The sequence below is a fragment of the Hemitrygon akajei genome, chromosome 1 (assembly GCF_048418815.1).
Source record: "Hemitrygon akajei chromosome 1, sHemAka1.3, whole genome shotgun sequence".
In the NCBI taxonomy this organism is placed as follows: Eukaryota; Metazoa; Chordata; class Chondrichthyes; order Myliobatiformes; family Dasyatidae; genus Hemitrygon; species Hemitrygon akajei.
The window spans coordinates 126,053,976-126,072,678 of NC_133124.1; the positions used below are offsets into that span (position 1 = coordinate 126,053,976).

The 18,703-nt window shown below is 41.5% G+C and overlaps 1 protein-coding gene across 4 annotated transcripts in view; it reads left to right on the plus strand.

Moving 5' to 3' along the window:
* Window positions 1-18,703, plus strand: part of LOC140730756 (coiled-coil domain-containing protein 102A-like) — a 451,176-nt gene that overhangs the window by 418,951 nt on the left and 13,522 nt on the right. The window lies entirely within an intron of this gene.

Genomic DNA, 18,703 nt, shown 5'->3' on the forward strand with positions numbered 1-18,703 from the left:
CCAGCGTGTGCGGGGGAGGGGGTGGTGGCCCTTTTCTGTACTGGCCGAATGTTCGAATATATTTGTCAGGTGTCCACACTATGATGTCTTGCTTGGGAGCAAGGCATTGGCTGTAGGCTTGTTGCATCTGAAGAACCACATGTTCAGCAGGTATTCCCGCTCACTTCATAGCCTCTGCTTTCCTCATCAGGGTGCTCAGCTGCAGAAGACACACAGTCTGATAAAGCGCAAATACTTTGTGACAACTCCCAGATACAGGATTAGGTTGATCTCTATTGCTGCTTGTTAAGACACTAATTATAATAACTTGTTAGTTTCATGCAGGCGATGTAGATCAAAGTGCGTAACAGTGGGATGAAGTGTAAACATGAAAATAAAAGACAAAAAGATGTGAGTTAAACAATCAGGTTTTGAGCTGCCGTTTAGAAGTGTCAGCGGAGCTGCATCCCTTAGAGTTTTAGGTATTCAACTCCCATAGTTTAGGAGCGTAGTTCGAAAACGCTGACCAGCCAATTGCCTTTAGAGGGAGGTTGCTTGAATTTGAGAGACCGGCAGAAGAAGGTCTGAGAGCTCGAGCAGGATTACAGAATGAAAGCAGTTCTGTGATGTACTCTGGTCCTAGACCACTGAGAGCTTTAAAAACAAGCAAGATCAGTCTGAAAGACACAGAGTAGCTAGGCTGGGGTGATATGCTCCCTCATTCTGGTTTTAGTTTAAAGTCCCAGCAGTGGTGTTCTGAATGAGTTGACATTTGTCAGCGTCAATAGGTTGCTGTGGAAGGCCTGTAAGGAGTACATACCGGTAATCTAGTCTATTCAATATAAAGGCGTAAATTAGTTTTTCAGCGTCATTACGTGACAGAAATGGACATTTATAATATTTCTTATGTGTAGAAATGCCACTCTGCTCACTTCCTTTATGTGGGATTTGAAATCCAAATCTGAATCAAGAGCAACAAACCCAGGCTTGTGGCCTCTGTTTTTACAAAGGGAGTCAAGTTCCCAAGTTTATCTCTTTTGGCTTTCAGGCCAATCAAAAATATTTCAGTTTTATCTTCATTTAGTTTTATGAAATTATTGCTCATCCATTTTGATTAATACAGCCATACCAAGAGTCAGAGAAGATAGGGTGTTATCATCATCAGGCTCAACCGAGATTTACAATTGTGTGTCATCTGCATAACTGTGGAAATCAAGTTTATGCTCTCTAATGATGACTCCTAAGGGGGGCATGTACAGAATAAGGAGAAGAGTAGGATAATAAGACAGCTTCCCAGAACAACACTAAAAGGTACATCATATCTCTTAGAAAATTGATCTCCAAGACAGCCAAGGGACAAGGATAAAGTTACTAAAGCAAACATTCTTTATTGACAACAGTATCTGGTGTCTGGGGAGCTGTCAACAGTCAACCAATAATAATGAGCCAGAACTCACTCCACATGGTGTACAGAGAATATAAAGCTTGAGTAAACACTCAGTGAAAGCCATGTGGGTTTTTATTCTTTTAAAACATAGCAAACTCATTAAATATCTACATAGATTCGATCATTTAGTCAACGTTGTCCAAGGGCCATAAGACATGAGAGGAGAAGTAGGCCATTCAGCCCTTCGAGTCTGCTCTGTCATTCCATCATTGCTAATTTATTATCCCTCTAAACCCCATTCTCCTGCCTTCTCCCCGTAACCTTTGTTGCCCTTACTAATCAAAAACCTATCAACCTCAGTGTTAAATATACACAATGATTTGGTTTCCACAGCTGTATGTGGCAATGAATTCTACAGATCCACTACCCTCTCACTAAACAAATTCCTCCTCATCTCTGTTCTAATAGGATGTTCTTGTATTCTCAGACCATGCACTCTGGTCCTGGACTCCTCCACTATAGAAAGCCACACTGTCTAGGACTTTAAGTATTTGGTTTCAATGGGGTCACTCCTCGTAAATCTGAACTTCAGTAAATACAGGCCCAGAGCCATCAAACACTCCTCATGTTAACCCTTTCATTCTTGGATGTTACGTTAAAGTTGTACAAGACGTTGGTAAGGCCTAATTTGGTGTATTGTACGCGGTTCTGGTCACCTACCTTCAGGAAAGATACAAATAAATTTGAAAGAACGCAGAGAAAATTTATAAGGATGTTACTGGGAATTGAGAACCTGAGTAACAGGGAAAGGTTGAATATATTAGGACTTTTTTTTTCCTTGGAGCATAGGAGAATGAGTTGAGATTTGAATGAGGTATGCAAAATTATGAGAGGTATAGATAGGGTAAATGCAAGCAGGTTTTTTCCACTGAGGTTGGGTAAGACTAGAACCAGAGGTCATAGGTTAAAGGTGGAAGGTGAAATGAGTAAAGGGAATCTTCTTCACTCAGAAGGTGGTGAGAGTGTGTAATGAACTGCCAGAGGAAGAGGTGGATGTGGGTTTGATTTCAACATTTATTTGGATAGGTACATGAATGGGAGGGTCATGGAGGGCTTTGCTCCAAGTGCTGGTTAATGGGACAAGGCAGAATAAGAGTTAGGAGCAGACTAGAATGGGCAGAAGGGCCTGATCTATGATGTTATGACTATGGTCTCTAAAACACCCACCATATGGAATGATATCTTAAATTATACGTTAATTCTGGACAATTTTCTATTAAACTTTAAAGTTAAACATGGTAGGAACAGTGGCTTTCTTGTCATATATTTTCTCTGGTGCTCAGACTTTGAATAAAGTTCTGCTGCTTCTTCTCTGTTTCTTTTGTTGTGGTAATATACACTCAGTGGCCACTTTATTTGGTACCTCCTGTTCTGTAAAAAGAGGCCATCGAGTGTTTGTGGTCTTCTGCTGCTGCAATCCATCCACTTCAAGGTTCGATGTGTTGTGCATTCATAGATGCTCTTCTGCACACCACTGTCGTAACATGTGGTTATTTGAGTTACTGTCACCTGTCTGTCAGCTTGAGCTGTCTGGCCGTTCTCTTCTGACCTCTCTCATCAACGAGGCATTTCCACCCATAGAACTGCTACACATTGGATTTTTTTTGTATTTTTCATATCATTCTCCGTAAACTCTAGAGACTGGAGATGTGCAGTTTCTGAGAGACTCAAACCACCATCTCTGGCACCAACAAACTTTCCACAGACAGTCATTCAGATCACATTTCTTCTCCATTCTGATGTTTGGTCTGAACTACAAGTGAACCTCTTGACCCAGTGTGCATGCTTTTATGCATTGAGTTGCTGCCACATGATTGGCTGATTAAATATTTGTGTTAATGAGCAGGTGTAAAGTGGCTACTGAGTGTATTTTCGCTGGCCCCATAATTTTTAATCTGATGTTCCTTCGCTCTGCTTTTCTTGCTGAAATATAGTATTTGTAGTTCATTCTTTGAAACAAAAAGTAATTCCAATGGCAAAACGAAAGATGCCAGAGGGTTTAGGAGTGGATCCCAATTGAATATTATTTAAGCATAATAATAATGTCTTGGACTCATTAATTAATGTATAACAACCAAATCAGTAAATTGGAGAATTAGGCACAAAATAGATGTTTCAGATATAATAAACTTGCATAATAATGTTTAACAGAGTAGCCTGATCCCTCTGCTGAGATAGTTAATAATGTTTGAATTTCCATGAGGTTTTATCTGTAATAAAATAGCTTCTATTTTTCTCTACCACTGAGTCCGTTTCATTGGAACAATAATAAGATATTATTTATTATACCACTCAAGTCAGGGTTGCTATAACCCCAAATAAGACCATTTCCCTTTTTAGCTATAATAAGAATTCACAATTAGATTTCAGCATAATATCCTTAGACTAATAGCTAATTAAACTATGAGATGCCAACCTTAACATAAATTTAATTGAAGGATAATATTTTCCCATGGTCTACTATGAGCCTGTTTTGAAAATGTCCTAGATAAACGCCTTGAATCTCTTGTTTATGTTGCAGCATTTGCTTCAGTCTGACAATATGATTTTAAGATGTATTTAGCATTACATACTGTGGCCAGTACTGATAAATTGACTTTGAAATCATTTCATTTGTGTAAAGGTCACTGGTTGATACTAAATAAACTGCAGTATCAGGAAGACGTGTGTGGGTGGGAGGGAGAACAGAGCTTTTTTTCTGCTTTTTTTTGTGTTCTGCTGAGCATTGTGGCCATGTTAGCACTGGAGTACGTGGTGACACTGCAGGCTACTCCCAGAACACCCTCAGGTGTGTCGCTGGTTCATACAAATGACGCATTTCCCTCTATGTTTCAATCTACATGTGACAAATAATCTTGACTCTCAAAATTCAGGTGTAGAAATTCTTGAAGGCTTCCTCAGAAAGCAGTGAATCCTCTGATACTGTAAGCTTGGTCCCAGGACCAATTATTGAGATGCTTAATTCGGTGTCCTTTTTAGTGGCCAATTTTCCGACAGTTTTGAAAGAAAAACTAGGTTTTTCTGAGTAAAAACTCAGGTTTTAAAGAAGCCAGTTTGTGTTTCTTGTTGTTTTCTGAGTTTTCATTTTGTTTTGTCCTTTCATACAGGGATATCTGCAATGTTTTCACACCACTTGGTCTTTGTTGCTGTGGCTTTGCATGGCACAACTCCCATTATAGACGTATATTCCCTCAGCTCTGTTGCTGACAGCAGCTGCCTCCTTGGCAGTCTTCAGCACAGTTCATCCCATTAGGTTTTGAATGCGGCATCAGCCACTCTCATTTCTTCTGATGCTATAAAAACATGACACAGGAGCCTTGCTTGCTGGAGAAAATACGATCCTATTGTAAAATATACAAAGCATGATAATTTAATGGAATACATGATATCATCATTATTCTTAGCAGTAATCCTATGGAATATATGAAAATATATTCAATGCACTGTATCATAATGAATTTTATTTTTAGAGATGCAGCTCGGTAACAGGCTGCCATCACTTGCAATATTCTGATAATGTCATGTAAGGATTTTCGATCAAGTTATATGCTGCCTTTACTGTTTAAACCAAACTGGTAAAACACCAAACTAAGTGTTATCAGTGTAAACTTGTACAGTTAAATCTGAAATTGTTCAATAACATATTTTGACTATGCCGCATTATTCAACCCAACCCCAAAATCTGTGTTTCTCTCTAAAAGACATCAACAATTAACACAAATGCACAAACCATTGCATTAATCTTTTTCTTTTCATGCCACTGGAACTAAACTGATAAGAGACAAGAATCATCGTACAATTACTAGAGAGGAGCAGAGCCTTATACTGTTTTGGTCTTGACTGTTAAACAATTTTGAGAGAAGGACATTTGTGTTAGATTACACTCAGTTAGCAGTTTACTAGTTACACCTATACATCTGCTTGTTAATGCAAATATCTAATCAGCCAATCATGTGGCAGCATCTCAATGCATAAAGGCATACAGACATGGTCAAGAGGTTCAGTTGTTATCCAGACCAAACATCGGAATGGGAAAGAAATCTAAGTGGCTTTGATTGTAGACTGATTGTTGGTGCCAGATGGGGTAGTTTGAGTATCTCAGGAAACTATTGATCTTCTGGGATTTTCAGACACAACAGTCTCTAGAGTTTACAGAGAATGGTGTGAAAAACAAAAAACATCTAGTGAGCGGCAGTTCTGAGGGTGAAAATGTGTTGTTAATGAGAGAGATTAGAGGAGAATGGCCAGACTAGTTCAAGTTGACAAGAGACAACAGTAGCTCACATAACCATGCGCTTACAACAGTGGTGTGTAGGAAAACATCTCTGAATGCACAACACGTTGAACTTTGAAGTGGATGGGCTACAGCAGCAGAAGACCATGAATGTACACCCCATGGCCACTTTATTAGGTACCAAATAAAGTGTTTCTGCGGCTACTATGACATTGCAATCAGAAATGTATTATTGTCACATGCAGCGAGATACAGGGAATAGCTTGTCTTGCATGTTGTTCACACAGATGAAATCAGTCCATAGTGCACTGAGGACATTAAGTATAACAGCTACAGATAAAGTGAATTGTCGTGCAAGATCATAACAAGATAGACTGTGAGGACAAGAGCCTATCTATTGTAGTCGCGATCCATCAATTGTCTTGGAACAGCAGAATAGAAGCTGTCCTTGAACCTGATGGACCATCCTTTCAGACTTTTATATCTTCTGCCAATGAGAGAAGGGAGAAAAGAGAATGTCCGGAATGGGTGGTGCCTTTAATTATGCTGGCTGTTTTACTGGGGCAGAGAAGTGCAGATGGAGACTGTGTGGGTTTCGGTAACGTGCCCAGCTGTGTCTGAAACAGTGTCACGTGCAGATCAGTTTCCATACCAAGCCGTGACGTATCCGGATAGGATGCTTTCTATGGTGCATCAATAAAAACTGGTGAGGCTCAATGGGAACATGCCAAACTTCTTTAGCCTTCTAAGGGAGCAGGTGAAAATAACAGTATGGAAACATCTAGACCTCAGCTCGCAATATATCTTGTGTAACTAAATTTTAGCCTTTTACAAATGCAACATTTCTGAAGAGCTACCCTGAACCCGACATTTTGCTGCAATTACAAAGAAGGCACGACAGTGGTTATGTTCCATCAGGAGTTTGAGGAGGTTTGGTATGTCGCCAAAGACTCTTGCAAATTCCTGCAGACGTACCGTGCTGAACATTCTGACTGGCTGCACCACCATCTGGTACGGAGAGGGCCACTGCATAAGATCAGAAAAAGCTGCAGGAAGTTGCAGACTCAGCCGGCTCCATCGCAGACACTCGCCTCCCCAGCACTGCGGACATTTTCAAAAGGTGATGCCTCAAAAGGGTGGCATCCATCATTAAGGATCTCCATCACTCGGGACATGCCTTCATCAGAGAGGAGGTACAGGAGCCTGAAGACACACCCTCAATGTTTGTAGGAACAGCTTCTTCCCCTCCGCCATCAGATTTCTGAATGGACGGTGAACATTACCTTACTTTTTTTCTTCATTTGATTTTTTTTATATATCTTTATATATCTTGCTTATTGTAATTTATATTTTTTATTATGTATTGCGAAGTACTGCTGTCACAATACAATACATTTCACAACATATGCCAGTGATAGTGAGCCTGATTCGGATTCTGACATTCATCATCTGTGAACGATGTTACCTTCAGGTACTGTTGTGTGACTTCATTCTGCGTTATGCCGGATCTCACTGACTGTTGCCAGGAGCTCTAATTGGAACTGCTGGCATTCAGCTGTTGAAGGTGGAGTTAAACTGCAGACGTCTAGGCGAGCACCAGTGACGGTGAACTTTCAGAACTTACGGACCAAAATCACTGCACGTGTACTGCGTTTGGATTCCTCGTGGAATCTAGTGGTAGAACCCTCACTTGTGCCATAGCCCCCCATAACCGTCCCACTCATCCATGTACATTGCAATTGAACCTGCATCTACCACTTTCACTGGCAGCTCACACTACCCTCTGAGTGAGGAAGTTCTCCCTCATACGAGGAAATCTGCAGATGCTGGAAATTCAAGCAACACACACAAAATGCTGGTGGAACACAGCAGGCCAGGCAGCATCTATAGGGAGAAGCGCTGTCGACGTTTCGGGCTGAGACCCTTCGTCAGGACTAACTTTTCAGTCCTGAGATTCATTTTCTTTTGGGCATTCATAGTAGATACAAAGAAATGCAACAGAGGCAAAAAAGGTTGCACATAAACAATAATGGAGAAACAACCAATGTGTGTAAGAAGACAAACTGTGCAATTGCAAGAAAAAACCCCATAAATAAATAGATGAAAAAAGAAAAAAAGAAGAGAGCATGAGTGTAGAATGTGAGTCCGTAGTATTGAGGTGAGTGAGGTTATCTGCGTTAGTTCAGGCACCTGATGTTTAAAGGGTAATAACTGTTCCTGCACCTGGTGGTGTGGGACCTAAAGTCCCTGCACCTCCTGCCTGATGGTAGTAGTGAGAAGAGAGCATGTCCTGGATGGTGGGGGTGCTTGATAATGGATGCTGCTTTCTTGCAGCAGCACACCTGGTTCATGTGCTCAGTGATGGGGAGGGCTTTTCCTGTGATGGACTGGGCTGTATTCACTTTTTGAAGGTGTTTCCATACCTGGTCCTGATGCAACCAGTCAGGCTATTCTCCACTGTACATCTGTAGAAGTCTATCAGAGTTTTAGATGACATGCCAAATCTGCGCTAATACCTAAGGAAGTAGAGGCGCAGCAGTGCCTTCTTTGCAATGGCACTTACATACTGGTCCCAGGACAGATCCGGCTGAAATGAAAATGCCGAAGATGTAGGGTTTCAGCCTGAAATGTGGATAAATCCCCCATCCCACAGATGATACACAACCCATTGGCACCCAGAGGAATCCCATCTGGTCACGAGGAGAATGTACAAAATTATTTCAGACAGCAGTGGGGAATAGACCCGACTTGCTAGCACTGTAATAGTATTATACCAGCCACTAGGCTACCGTGTCTGGTTCTGAACCGGAACAAGTGGGAAATATGGCCATGAGCCAAGTTTTCCAGGTGGCAGAAAATGCACGTGGCCCTGGCAGATCCTCCCTAATGGTCTCCAAAAGCTCAGCCTTCTGCAGGAGCTGTACATATTTCTAATGTTTGTGAGCTAGGGAAAACGGTAACCTGTAGAAATTGAAAATGCTGAATATGTTTACCACATATGTTCTGAGGTCTAGCTCTGGAAAATATCTGCAGAAATTCTAATGACTTGCTACAAGTGGATGATCCATTTCCTACTCCAGACGTGGTGGGGCACTTTCAGTGGGGTTATTTGAAGAGAAAATTGATGAATTTTTGAAAGATTAGGGAATAAAATGCTATGGAGATCTGACACTGAGGAGAACAAAAAAGGCCTGGGGCAGATGAGCTATGATCACGTTGAATGGTAAGGCTGCTTAAGAGGCCAAGTGCTGACTCCGGCTTCTATTTTCTTCTGGTCTTTTGATGGAGCTCATGGCTATATTTTCCATATTGCCATGTTAATAGTAGTCATCTGAAGACATTGTTGGCATTGCTCCAAAACCAATTATTTACCTTTTTAAAACTCCCCACAAAGCTTCGTCCCAAGAGAAATAAAAGCAATGAAAGGACAGTAATGGTGCAGCAAATTAAGATATTTAAATAAAGAGTTTACAAATTCAGCAAGAAATAATTGCTTATATCTACCCAGGAAATACAGTTCTGTAAACTTCCCTGATGGGTTTGGTATTGCTTCATAGGTTAAAAATCACAATGGAAGTAAAATTACAGCTCTGCAGGTCAGGCGGCAGAGATGGAGAGGAATAAGGAGCTGGCGTTTTGGGCCAAGACCCTTCATCAGTCCTGAGTCCAGTCTCGGCCTGAAACTCCAGCTCTTTATTCCTTTCCACAGATGCTCCCTGGCCTTCTAAGTTTCTCCAGCATTTTGTGTGTGTTTGTCTGGATTTCCTGTATCTTCCGAATATCTTGAGTTGAAAATTACAGCTTACGTCTACAATGATAATTTGGTCGCTTGCTTATTTCAATAATGATGAAATCACAGGCCAAGTTTGCATTAAAGAGCAGGTGTACAGGTGTACCTAATAAAGTGGCCACTGAGTGTATGTTCATGCTAATGGAGTTTGCAGAAGTAAATATAATATTGAAAAACATACTTAAACTATGGAATTAATTTGAATTTTAGTGCATTAAAGCATTCAGGAACATACTGGAAATGTGTTTCTGTGCCTGAAGCATTGATTTATGTATGTTACTCGGCAGTAATGATTGCCATTTCATGCTGTGAAGTAAATAATTGTGAAGCTGTTTCCATCTATTTGGACATGAACCATTACCATAATAGTACAGAACAAGGAAAGACTTTTCATGACAATATTTTTTAGCAAAGAAGTTTAGTTTCTCGATAATACTACCTTATTATGATTTGTCCTTATTATGTATTTACATTTTAAATGATGTATTGTATTTATTATTATTTATTATGTGTTTACCTTATAATGAAATGACAGTGCAATTGCAGATGGTAATGGTAATTGGTTTATTATTGTCACAAGTATCTGGGTACAGTTTTGCAAACCATCCGTATGGATCGTTTCACCCCATCAGTGTCTGGGAAGGGAAAAAGCAAGGAGACAATACAGAATAGAGTGTTACAGTTACAGAGAAAGTGCAATACAGGCGGACAATGAAGTTGCAGGGCGGCATGGTAGTGTAGCGGCTAGCGCAGCGCTTTACAGCACAAGCGAACACCGATCGGGTTCCATTCCTGCCGCTGTCTGAAAGCAGTTTGTAGGTTCTCCTCGTGACAACATGGGCTTCATCCAAGTGCTCTGGTTTCCTCCCAAATTCCAAAGACATATGAGTTAGAATTAGTAAGTTGTTCACATGCCATTTTGGCACCGGAAGTGTGGGAACACTCAGTCTACATCGATTGTTGACACAATTGATATATTTCACTGTTTGTTTCGATGTACTTGTGACAGAAGCAAATTAAGTTAAAAGCTAATCTAAAGTTGGATTAGCTTTCAACTTCAGGTAACCAAGAGTTGGAGACAGTTACAGTGCCTGTAAAAAGTATTCACCTCCTTAGAAGTTTTTGTGTTTTATTGTTTTACAACATTGAGTCACAGTGGATTTAATCTGGCCTTTCATGTCAAACTGAAAACAGATCTCTAAAAGTGACCTAACTTGATTACAAAAATAAAACACAAAAATAATTGATTGTGTAAGTTTTCACCCCCTGTAATATGACACACCAAATCATCAGTGGTTCAGCCGATCGGTTTTAGAAGTCACATAATTAGTTAAATGGAGATCACCATGTACAGTTAAGGTGTTTCAATTGATTATAGTAAAAATACACCTGTATCTGGAAGATCCATCTGCTGGTGAGTCAGTATCCTGGCAAAAACGACACCATGAATACAAAAGAACACTCCAAGCAACTATGCAAAAAAGGTTATTGAGAAGCACAAGTCAGGACATGGATACAAGAATACTTATGCAATCAATTATTTTGTGTTTTACATTTGTAATTAATTTAGATCATTTTGTAGAGATCTGTTTTCACTTTGACAGAAAAGCGTCTTTTGATCGGTGTCAAAAAAGCCAAATTAAATCCACTGTGATTCAATGTTGTAAAACAATAAAACAAGAAAACTTCCAAGGGGGATGAACACTTTTTATAGGCACTGTACTTGTGCAATATTCACACCAGTTTTGAAAAGCAAATGGGGCCTCTAGGGCATTCTCTGTGGAGCGGGGGATCACAGAGGGAGTTGGAGATGGTTCCTTGTGGAGTTTACATGCCAGTTTAAAAAAGCTAGCAGGGCCTATCAGAACCTATCTGTGGAGTCGGAGATTGCTTGGGTTAATAGTAATTTAGCAAGGGCCAATAAAAAGAAGTGAGGTTTAAGTGGAGCAGTAATTGTAGGAGTGGGCCAGTGTTAGACTGGTCAGGCTTTGACTCAACATGCTTGGGCGAGAACAGGTGCAGGCTGGAACTTAAACTTGAGAAGTTAGAAGCATAACAAATGTAGGCAGCATCGTAGTTCAGGCTGTAGAATGCTCCTCCTGTTAGATGTGGGATTTCATGGTACCTAATGGTCTCCCTGATGACTATATCTGCAGGAAGAACCTGCAACTCCAGCTCCTGACTGACAGGGTCAAAGAACTGGAGCTGGATGTATTCAGAACCATCTGGGGGGCTGAAGGTTTCATAGGTGAGGCTTCTGCTGAGGTTGTTGCATCTAGAGTTCAGGCTTCATCCCAAAGATGAAGAAGTATTCTTAAGGGAGGATAAGACAATGTTGGCTAAGAGGGGAGGTCAAAGACAGCATGAAAGCGAAAGGGAGGGCATATAATATAGTAAAAATTAGCAGGAAGCTAGATTATAGAAGGAACAAGATGAAATATGAAGGTAAGCTAGCCAATAATATCAAAGAGCATACCAAAAGTTTTTTTTTCAAATATACTGTATAAAGAGTGAAAGGGAGTCAAGAGTGGATATCAGACCACTACAAACTGATGCTGGAGAAGGTACTAATGGAGGATCAATTAATGACTGAAAAACTTAATAACTATTTTGCATCAGTCTTCACTGTAGAAGACTCTGGCAGCATGCCAGAAATTCAAGCGTGTCAGGGGGTAGAAGTGAGTTCAGTTGCTATTACTAAGGAGCAGGTGGTACTTAGGAAGGTGAAAGATCTAAAGGTGTAGTTAAGTCACCTTGACCAGATGGACTACACACCAGGTTTCTGAAAAAAAGATAGCTGAAGAGATTGTGGAGCCATTAGAATCACTATATTCTGGAATGGTTCTGAAGGTCTGGAAAATTGCAAATATCACCCCACTCTTTAGGAAGAGAGGGAGGCAGAAGAAAGGAAATTATAGGCCAGTTAATCTGAGTTCAATAGTTGGGAAGATGTTGGAGTCCATTATTAAGGATGAAGTTTCAGGGTACTTGGAGGGACATGATAAAATAGGCCAAAGTCAGCCTGGCTTCCTTAAGGGGAAATCTTGCCTGGCACATCTGTTGGAATTCTTTGAGAAAATAACAGGCAGAATAGACAGTCAGTGGATGTTGTTTTCTTGGATTTTAAGATGGCCTTTGACAAGGTGCTGCACATGAGGTTGCTTAACAAGATAAGAGCCCATGTATTACAGGAAAAGTTACCAGCACGGATAGAAGATTGGCTGATTGGCAGGAGGCAGAGTCGGAATAAACGGTGCCTATTATGACTGGCTGCCTGTGACTAGTATTCCACAGGAATCAGTATTGGGACTGCTTCTTTTGACATTATTATTCTAGTCCTTTCAAAATGAATGGTAACATTGCATTTGTTATCTTTACCAGCAACTCAACCTGTAAGTTTGGACGTCTAATTTCTCAATTTCTTCCACGTTTAGAAAATAGTCTTTGCCTATATTCCTTCTGCCAAAATGCATGACCATACACTTCCCAACGCTGTATTCCCTCTGCCACTTCTTTGCCCATTCTTCTAATCTAAGTCCTTCTGACGACTCCCTGCTTCCTTGACACTACCTGCCACTTCACCTATCCTCATATCTTCCACAAAGCCATCAATTCCATCATGCAAGTCATTGACGTGTAGCATGAAAAGAAGTGGTGCCAATACTGACCCTGTCAGAATTGTTGTGGGGAGGGGAGGGAACAGTGAGGAGGGAGCACCATGCCATACAGAAGCAATGAGGTGAGAGGGAGACCCTGCAGGATGGGTGGGGAGGAAGGAGCACTGTGTGATGGAGGGGGTAATGAGGAAGCAGCACTATGTTGGGGACAGGGTAGTGAGGGGGGAGCGCTGTGTTGCGTACAGCTTTGAACTTTGAACTTGCCAAGGTCCAACATTCCTGTCCACTTGTCCTGGTCCCGGTCCCATGTTCCCATTTGCACACCTGGTTCCGTTTCCCATGATTCCTTGAAACTTATGGGTTCACTGAAATGTAACCGTGTAACATCTTATAAGAAGATTTAGGAGAAAGATTAGCTTTATTGGCCACATGCATGTTGAAATATCGAAACCGAGTGAAATGCATCATTTGCATCGAGGGTACGCTGGGGGCAGCCCACTGGTGTCGCCATATTTTGGGCACCAACATAGCATGTCCACAGCTTACTAACCATACCTCATACAGCTTTGAAATGGGAGAGGAGACCAATGGACCAGGAGAAGATCCACAGGGCCACAGGGAAAACGTATAAGCTCCTTCAGACAATGCCAGGAATTGAACCCCAATCTTACAGATGGTGCTGTAAAGTGTTAAGCTAACTTCTATACCACGTTGCTGGACCAAAACGTGAATGAAGTGCGTATTGGAGTAGTAACTAAGTAACATTAAAAGAACTGTTATTCCAGCACCACCAAGGTCCTGGGTAAACCCAAATGAAGGGTTTTAACCTGAAATGTCAATTGTTCAATTCCCTCCATAGGCATAGATCAAATGGACAGCAGAGACTTTTTTCCCCAGGTTTGAAAAGCTAACAGGAGGGGGTATAATTTTAAGGGAAGTATAGGCAAGATGTGCATTTTTTTTTACAGAGAGTGGTGTGTGTGTGAAACGCCTTGCCAGAGGTGGTGATAGAGGCAGATACACTGGGGACATGTGAGAGACTCTTGTGAAGGCACATGGACAGTATAAAAACAGAGAGCTATGTAGGAGGTAAGGTCAGATGGATCTTGGACTGGGTTAAAGGTCTGGCGCAATGTCATGGGCTGAAGAGGCTACATGTGCTGAGGTGTTCTATGTTCTAAATTGTCACATGAGCAAGACCCAGAATACATGGAGAGAGGAAAGCAGTGTGCTTGATTTTAGATTGCCGGTGGGAGCAACTGGCAGACTGTTGTACAGGGAGAGGTGTTGAACAAGAATGCCAGTAACAATGGTAGAAGCAACAGCAGAAGAAGGAGGATATTTGTGCAGGATTATGCACTTCGTCACCAAAGATTATTCTGATTAAAGTCCACAAAGACATGCTATGTCCTATGCTCTAAGCTGTCTGACCCGTTGAGTTACTCCAATACTTTGTGTATTCCACCCAAGTTCTTACCATGCCAGATTAACAGAGTGGTACTGGTTGCAGATTTGCAGGAGTGTCCATTAGTCCCCCATGCTGGGGAGATTTAGAGCTTTGTCTTTGGATAAGTTGGGGCCAAAGGTGGGAAAGAAAGAAGGTATTTGTTGGACTAGGAAGATTCCTGATTTACGTCACTCACAAGAGTGCTACTAAGGCATTTAAAAAAAAAAAATTCTGTAAAGTTGTTTGTGCATTCCTTCAGTTTCCCAAAGCCTAAAAACCTTAGTCAAACATAAACAGTAACTGATGATTTAAACATTTGGTTGACAACTTCATTATAATATTTAATTGAAGAGAAAAATTTTGCAGCCTCTTCCCAGGGCCCACACTTCAAGTGAGTGAGTAAAGATGGGTTTAAGAATTTTAAAAATTTTTGGACCATAAGACATAGGAGCAGAATTAGGTGATTTAGCCATCAAGTCTGCTCTACCATGCCATCATGGTTGATTTATTCTCCCTCTCAAATCCATTCTTCTACTTTCTCCCTGTAACCTCTGATGCCTTTACCATTTGAGAACCTGTCAACCTCTACTTTAAATATATCCAATGACTTAGCCTCCACAGCTGTCTGTGGTAATGAATTTCACAGGTTCATCACCTTCTGGCTAAATAAATTCCTCATCTAGAGGGGCATCCTTCTATTCTGAGGCTGTGCCCTTTGGTCTTAGCCCCTCCCATTACTGAAAACACCTCCACATCCACTGCAGGTTTCAATGAGATTCCCCTCATACAGGCTGAGGGGCATCAAAAGCTCCTCATATGTTAACACTTCCAATCCCAGGATCATTCTCTTGAACCTCCCCTGGGCCTTGTCCGATGCCAGCATTTCCTTTATTAGATATGGGGCCCCGAACTATTCACAATACTCCAAATGTGGTCTGACCATTGGCATTATATCCTTGCTTTTATATTCTAGTGCTTTTGAAATGAATGCTAACCTTGCATTTGCCTTCCTGCTACTGACTCGTCCTACTAATTAAACTTTAGGTAATTCTGCACGAGGACTCCCGAGTTCCTTTGCACCTCTGATTTTTGAATTCTCTCTCCGTTTAGAAAACAGTCTTTGCCTTTAATCTTTCTATCATAATGTATGACCATACACTTCCCTTCACCATATTCCATCTGCCACTTCTTTACTAGTTTTCCTAATCTGTCTGAGTCCTACAAATTTCCTGCTTCCTCACCACCATGCAACTTCCCACCTTTTTTAGTGTTATCTGCAATCTTGTCTTCAAATCACCCATTCCATCATCCATTTCATTAACGTATAATGTGAAAGTAGTAGATCCACAAATGACTCCTGTGGAATGCCACTAGTTGGTGGCAGCCAACCCGTAAAGGCCCACTTCATTCCTACTCTTTGCCTTCTGCCTGTCAGCCTACCTTCTATCCATGCTGGTACCTTTCCTGTAATATGATGGGCTCTGATTTGTTTATAGACTCATGTGGCACCTTGGCAAAAGCCTTCTAAAAATCTGAGCGAACAAAGTTCAAAGTAAACATTTTATCAATGTGTGTGTGTGTGTATAATATGCCACCATATAAAACCCTGAGATTCATTTTCTTGTGGGCATACTCAAGGAATCCATAGTAGAATCAATGAAAGACAGCACCAACTTGGGCATTTAACCACTGTGTAAAAGATAACAAACTGTGCAAATACAAAAAGAAATAAACAATAGTAATTAATAAATAAGCGATAAATATTGAGAACATGAGATGAAAAGTTCTTGAAAGTGAGTCCATTGGTCGTGGGAACTTTTCAATGATGGGGCAAATGAAGTTGAGTAAAATTATCCCCTTTGGTTCAGGAGCTTGATGGTCGAGGGGTAGTAACTGCTCCTGAATCTGGTGGTGTGAGTCCTGCGGCTCTGGAACCTTCTTCCTGATGGCAGCAGCGAGAAGAGAGCATGGCCTGGGTGGTGGGGATATCTGATGATAGATGCTGCTTTCCTGCTTCGTGTAGATTGCTCAATGGTGGGAGGGCATCCACTGACTATCCTTTGTCTATTCTGTTTGTAACTTCATTAAAGAAATCTAACAGATTTGTCAGGTAAAATTTCCCCTTAACATCCTAACTAAGCTCAAACCCCATCTGATAGCTTTGTAGTTAAAATTGCCACGATCGTCCTTCTTTTGCCATTGTTGCCAAGTGATAATGCGATCCTTGGATTATATTGCAGTAGCCGTAGACTTGGATGTGCTTAATAAGTGAGGAGCAGAAGTCACCAGGCAAAGCTGTGATCTCCTGGCTGCTGTTTTGTACCGAGGAGGGCACTCTGACTGGTGACATCACCATCTGGTATGGAGGGGACACTGTGGAGCATCGGCAAAAGCTGCAGGGATTTCTAAACTCAGCCTGCTCCCATCATTGGCACAAGCCTCTCCACCAACCAGGACATCTTTAAAAGGCAATTCCTTTAGAAAGCAGCAGCCATCATTTAGGATCCTCACTGTCCAGGGTATGCCTCCTCTCATTGCCAGCATCAGGGAGGAGGTACAGGAGCCTAAAGAAACACACTCAGCATATTAGGAATAACTTCTTCTCCTCTGCCATCAGATTTCTGAATGGATCATGAACACTACCTCACCTTTTTCACTACTCTTTTCAAAATATCTCTTATTGTAATTTATAGTAATTTTTTAAGTATGGCACTGTACAGGTGATGCAAAATAGCAAATTTCACGGCATACTGAATGTCAGTGCTAATCAATCTGATTCTGCTTTCGGTGTCACTAATTGCCAGGGTGAAGGCACTTGTGTGGTGCAGTAGCAATCTCAGTGTGATAATGTTCACAGGGATTAATCTAGACAGGGCTGTTTTAAACTTGCCTCTTTTGCCAATTATCGAGGAAGTTCAGATCCAGTTAACATGGGTCACACAGCAATTTATGAATGGTTATGTGTCAAAGTCATTTGAAATCACAATAAGACTAGACTGAGCGGCCTGTGGTATCCCAGACAAAAGGAAGAATGCATGGCACTTATTTCAACTCTGTCTCCCATTATCATGTCTGAGAATAGCTGGGATAAAAACAAGATTGACCATTCTAAAATATTACATTGTAAGAGGTTTTGCTGAGGAAGGAAGGAGCATGTTTTGACTTCTGAATTACACATCTTGGTGTAATCCATTAATCTCACATTTTCACGACCTCAGAGGTGCTACACTAGCTGATCTTCCAGACTATCAGATGCTGTTTAATTTATAACCCAATACAATTTTAATTAACATTTCAGTGAATCTAACATGTTTCTAAGGAGTGCAGCCAATGGAACCAGATGAGTTCAAAGGGAGCACAGTTATGGGCCCCTGGCAGGTAGTCTGGGTGTGCCAGACCCAAGCCTCAGCAAATGGTCGGAGAGCACAGGAACAGAGGCGTGCCTTCAGCATTCGGCAGAACAACACAAGCAACAAGTCCCCTTCCTCGCTCTCACCCACCCACTCACACACACGCACACAGACAGACAGGCCTCCAACCCCACGACAGGCTGTCTGTGGGCCTCCATCCTCCGGTGCGCTTGTAAACTCACAGACACTGGGCCTCCAAATTCCCCAGTACACTTGCCACTGTTCCCATCTCCTCAACTCAGCCCTCCATTGTGTCCACTAATCACCTTCCAGCTTCTGTCACTATTTCCACTCTTACCTCCTCCATCTGCTTATCATGCTCCTCACCTGGATCTTGTGACCCCTCCTTCCCCCACCCCTCCCCCCCAATTCTTAATACTGGCTCCCTTCCCCTCCCTCCTTTTACCTGCATATCATCTCCCTCTGGTGCCCCTCCTCTTCCCCTTCAGGGAAGTATATGGTAGCATATACGTACTTTGATAATAAATTTACTTTGAACATAAGGCATAGGACCACAGAAGATATCAAAGCATAATGGCCCGTCAAACCTGCTCCACCATTGCATCATGGCTGATTTATTATCTCTCTCAAACCCATTATCTCTGTAACCTGATGCCCTTACTAATTAAGAACCTGTCAGCCTCAACTTTAACTATACCTAATGACTCAGACGCAACAGTCATCTGTGGCAATGAATTCCCCGGGTTCACCAGCATCTAGCTAAAAAATTACCTCCACGTCTCTGTTCTAAAGAGACATCATTCTATTCTGAGGTGGCG